Raw genomic sequence first — 5,445 nt, forward strand, 5'->3', positions numbered from 1 at the left:
TTGTGATATTATATATTCTGAAATGGGAAAAAAATGATGTGAATAAAGAATACACCCCCAAGTCCAGGAAAGTTTACAAGCAGAACAAGCCTTATTGGAATGATGAGTTTGTGGAGAGGGGATGGACGGCGTCAGGCGCAGGAGAGTGATATGCTTTATTCAGCCCAATAAGGTAGTCCGCAGCAATGCGTAAACACGATCCCAGTGCGACTTAAATGCGTACTAGGAACTAAACATACGCGGGGTAAATATTCCCGCCGATAAAATAACATAATGCTCAACCGAGCTAGCGACACCTCCACAAAGTAACAATCACACACAAAGACAGGGGGGCAGAGGAAACACTTATACAGGTACTGATGAGGGGATATGAACCAGGTGTGTGTAATAAACAAGACAAAATAAATGGAATGATGAGATGAGGAGCAGCAGTGGCTAGAAGGCCGGTGACGACGAACATCGAAGCCTGCCCGAACAAGGAGAGGAGGCAGCTTCGGAGGAAATCGCGACAGAGTTAAGGGATCTGTGGTCAGTAATGCACAAGGCTGAGTACTTATTTTGACAGTGTAAAGATAGGAATAGAGAACATTTTAGGAAGGAATTTAAGAAAAAACAACATGTGTTTGATAAAAGACTGCGCCTATTCAAACGAAGATATCAGAGAGGGCAGTTATTACCCCTTGAGGAGATACAGACAATAAATCCTCAACAGTTTTGGAGCCAAATAAACAAGTTAGGACCAAAACAACATACGAAAATTCCAGTGGAAGTCAGGGAAGAGCAGGGGGGGGGGGGTGATCTCTGATATTACACAGGTACTCAAGGAGTGGGAGAAGGGGTTTGCTAGTTTGTTCTCAGGTAACGAAAATGTGGCATATTTTGAGGAATAATTTTATAAAGACATGTGTTCCCTGAGAACTAAAATGGAAAATACAATGTTAGAACCCTCTTATACGTATAACCCGTAGTTAAATGAGGAAGCTATCTGTGCCAGAAGTTAATGTCACGGATGCCGCCGAGGCTGCTCCTCCTCCTTGCTCGGGCAGGCTTCGGCGTTCGTCGTCCCCGGAGTACTAGCTACTGCCGATCGATGTTTCGGTGTTTGTCTTGTGTTGTCTAGTTTGTACACCTGTTTCTTATTTTGTATTGATTATGTACCATATAAGTTCCCTTGTTTTATGTTTGCCTTTGTGTGTTACTGTCCTTGTTTCCTGTTCGTATGTTCGGCATTGCTAAGCTCGTTCTTTAAGCACTCCGCGTTGTTACTCCTCTTGTGTTTGGATGCTTTTGTTTTTGTGCGTATTATTTTGGAAGTAAAGTAGTCATTCCTGATCCTCTGTGTCCTGCGCCTGACTTCACCGCCGCATACACATCATTTCTGACAGTTAAGATGATGATGATTGATGCTCCAAAAAATGGGAAAGCATTTGGCATTGATGAACTGCCTAATTAAGTTTTAAAATCCCCTAAATTAATTGACGTCCTATATGATTTGCTCCAGATGTGTTTTGAGTACAGTATGCTGCCATCCACTTGGTATAAGTCTATAGTAAATCACATTTCCCCAGAAAAATGTCCCCTGAACTATAGAGGCATTCGTTTATTAAGTACGGTTTATAAATGATATTCATCCATCCTCAACAATAGGCTAATTATCTTTTTGGAAGATCAAAACATTCTGGTGGAAGAACGAAATGGTTTTCGTAAATCCAGAGCCTGTATAGATCATATCTTCTCGGTTTGTACAATAATCAGAAATAGATTACATGAAGAGAAGCCTACTTTTGCATGTTTCATTGATTTCCAGAAAGCTTTTGATTTTGTAAATAGGGATCTTTTAGCCTATAGTTTGTTAAAGACAGGGGTTGATACGACCCTACCTTACACAGGAAGCGGCACAGGTCCTAATCCAGGCACTTGTCATCCACCGTCTGGATTACTGCAACTCGCTGTTGGCTGGGCTCCCTGCCTGTGCCATTAAACCCCTACAATTTATCCAGAACGCTGCAGCCCGTCTGGTGTTCAACCTTCCCAAGTTCTCTCATGTCACCCCGCTCCTCCGCACACTCCACTGGCTTCCAGTTGAGGCTCGCATCTACTACAAAACCATGATGCTTGCCTACGGAGCTGTGAGGGGAACGGCACCTCCTTACCTTCAGGCTCTGATCAGACCCTACACCCATAATGAGGGCACTACGTTCATCCACCTCTGGCCTGCTAGCTCCCCTACCTCTACGGAAGCACAGTTCCCGCTCAGCCAAGTCAAAGCTATTCGCTGCTCTGGCACCCCAATGGTGGAACAAGCTCCCCCACGACGCCAGGACAGCAGAGTCACTGACCACCTTCCGGAGACACATGAAACCCTACCTCTTTAAGGAATACCTGGAATAGTATAACAGTAATCCTTCTACACCCCCCCCCCCCCCCCCCCTCCCCCAGTGGTGGTTGTCCCACTGGCTATCCTAAGTTGAATGCACCAATTTGTAAGTCGCTCTGGATAAGAGCGTCTGCTAAATGACTTAAATGTAAATGTAAATGTTGATGGGAGATTTTATCATGCAATCCAGTGTCACACCCTGGCTCTGGGACTCTATATGTTGAGCCAGGGTGTGTGCATTCTATGTGTTCATTTTCTATGTTGGGTGTTCTAGGTTGTCTATGTCTATGTTTGCATGTGTGACTCCCAATCAGAGGCAACGAGTGTCAGCTGTCGGCTGGTTGTCTCTGATTGGGAGCCATATTTAAACTGTGTGTTTTCTCTTGGGTGTTGTGGGTTTTTGTTCCGTGTCGGTATGTTAACCGTTGGACTTCACGAGTCGTGTTTTGTTTGTATTTAGAAACTTTAATTAAATAAAGTCATGTTTCTTTCACACGCTGCGCCTTGGTCTACTACTCCTTACCCAGACGATCGTGACAGAAAAACCCACCGTACAAGGACCAAGCAGCGTGTCCAGGAGCAGGCAGCCTGGTCATGGGAGGAAGCGCCAGGAAAGGAGATGGAGAGGCTGGCGATGGCCCAGGTGGGCAAAGTGTGGTCCTGGGAGGACATGCTCGGGGGCAAGGGACCTTGGGGTAGGATCAAGGCCCTGGCGAGAGAGGAGCAGCGGCGTCAGCAGTGCCATCGTCGGACGGACGAGAGGCACCCCCAATAATTTTTTAGGGGGGGGCACACGGCATGGGCGACTGGGCAGCAGGAGGCTGCCACAGGGCGAAATAGGAGAAGAGGAGAGAAGGCCACCGGGTTACGGGAGCCATTGGCGAGAGGAGGGAAGGAAGTCGTAGAGGCACGGCGAGAGGGACTGAGGTGTATTGCCAGTCCGGTCCGGCCCGTTCCTGATCCCCGTTTAAAGCCAGTGGTGTGTGTTCCAAGTACGGTCCGGCCTGTCCCTGCTCCACGCACCAAACCTACGGTGTGCGTCGCCAGCCCAGCCCGGCCTGTCCCTGCTCCACGCATCAAACCTACGGTGTGCGTCGCCAGCCCTGCCCGGCCTGTTCCTGCTCCACGCACCAAACCTACGGTGTGCGTCGCCAGCCCTGCCCGGCCTGTCCCTGCTCCACGCACCAAGCCTAAGGTGTGCGTCGCCAGCCCAGCCCGGCCTGTCCCTGCTCCACGCACAAAGCCTACGGTGTGCGTCGCCAGCCCAGCCCGGCCTGTCCCTGCTCCACGCACCAAGCCTACGGGGTGCGTCGCCAGCCCAGCCCGGCCTGTCCCTGCTCCACGCACCAAACCTACGGGGTGTGTCGCCAGCCCAGCCCGGCCTGTCCCTGCTCCACGCACCAAACCTACGGGGTGCGTCGCCAGTCCAGCCCGGCCTGTCCCTGCTCCACGCACCAAACCTACGGGGTGCGTCGCCAGCCCAGCCCGGCCTGTTCCTGCTCCACGCACCAAACCTACGGGGTGCGTCGCCAGCCCAGCCCGGCCTGTCCCTGCTCCACGCACCAAGCCTACGGGGTGCGTCGCCAGCCCAGCCCGGCCTGTCCCTGCTCCACGCACTAAGCCTACGGGGTGCGTCGCCAGCCCAGCCCGGCCTGTCCCTGCTCCACGCACCAAACCTACGGTGTGCGTCGCCAGCCCAGCCCGGCCTGTCCCTGCTCCACGCACTAAGCCTACGGGGTGCGTCGCCAGCCCAGCCCGGCCTGTTCCTGCCACTCGCACCAAACCTACGGTGCGCGTCGCCAGCCCGGCCCGGCCCGTTCCTGCCACTCGCACCAAGCCAGGGGTGCGAGTCGTCAGCCTGGTCCAGCCCGTTCCTGCCACTCGCACCAAGCCAGGGGTGCGAGTCGTCAGCCTGGTCCAGCCCGTTCCTGCCACTCGCACCAAGCCAGGGGTGCGAATCGTCAGCCTGGTCCAGCCCGTTCCTGCCACTCGCACCAAGCCAGGGGTGCGAGTCGTCAGCCTGGTCCAGCCCGTTCCTGCCACTCGCACCAAGCCAGGGGTGCGAGTCGTCAGCCTGGTTCAGCCCGTTCCTGCTACTCGCACCAAGCCCGGGGTGCGAGTCGTCAGCCTGGTAAGACCGGTCAGCTGCTCCACAACGGAGCGTAAGCTATCCGCTCCGTCTATGTCCAGTCCAGATCCAGCCAGCGGGGTCAGACCGGACCAGGGGCGCTACGGGGGTATTATGGAGGGGTGGTGGTCAAGGCCGGAGCCGGAGCCGCCTCCGAGGAGGAATGCCCACCCAGCCCTCCCCTGTTTGGGGTTTGTTAAGACGCGGTCGCAGTCCGCGCCTTTAGGGGGGGGTACTGTCACACCCTGGCTCTGGGACTCTATATGTTGAGCCAGGGTGTGTGCATTCTATGTGTTCATTTTCTATGTTGGGTGTTCTAGGTTGTCTATGTCTATGTTTGCATGTGTGACTCCCAATCAGAGGCAACGAGTGTCAGCTGTCGGCTGGTTGTCTCTGATTGGGAGCCATATTTAAACTGTGTGTTTTCTCTTGGGTGTTGTGGGTTTTTGTTCCATGTCGGTATGTTAACCGTTGGACTTCACGAGTCGTGTTTTGTTTGTATTTAGAAACTTTAATTAAATAAAGTCATGTTTCTTTCACACGCTGCGCCTTGGTCTACTACTCCTTACCCAGACGATCGTGACATCCAGTCTCTTTACAAAGTACCAATTGCTTGTGTGCGTGTTAATGAATATGGTACAGATTGGTTTCCCTTGGTTACCCTCGGGTGTAAAACAAGGAGACGCCTTATCATCAACTTTGTTTGCTATGTTTATAAATGATTTGGCAAAATAAATTAAACAGTTAAATATTGGAGTAAGATATGATGATGAAATGCTAAGTATTCTTTTATATGCTGATGATATTATTTTGATGGCAGAAACTGAACAAGAACTGCAGAACATGTTATTATGTGCAGTCAATTGGTGTAAAAGATTGAGACTCGCGATCAACCAGACAAAATACAGATAATGCATTTTAGAAAACCAGGTACTAAGAG

General features: G+C 51.4%; 1 protein-coding gene across 1 annotated transcript in view; it reads left to right on the forward strand.

Moving 5' to 3' along the window:
* Positions 1-59, forward strand: part of LOC311144942 (annexin A3-like) — an 11,005-nt gene extending 10,946 nt beyond the window's left edge. The window contains exon 13 of the mRNA XM_084181130.1: positions 1-59. This exon is cut by the window's left edge and continues 2,460 nt beyond it. The gene's annotated coding sequence lies outside the window, so the exon portion shown is untranslated.
* Positions 60-5,445: the final 5,386 nt, after the last annotated feature.

The sequence above is a fragment of the Coregonus lavaretus genome (genome assembly GCF_964263955.1).
Source record: "Coregonus lavaretus genome assembly, chromosome: 17".
NCBI classification, from domain to species: domain Eukaryota; kingdom Metazoa; phylum Chordata; class Actinopteri; order Salmoniformes; family Salmonidae; genus Coregonus; species Coregonus lavaretus.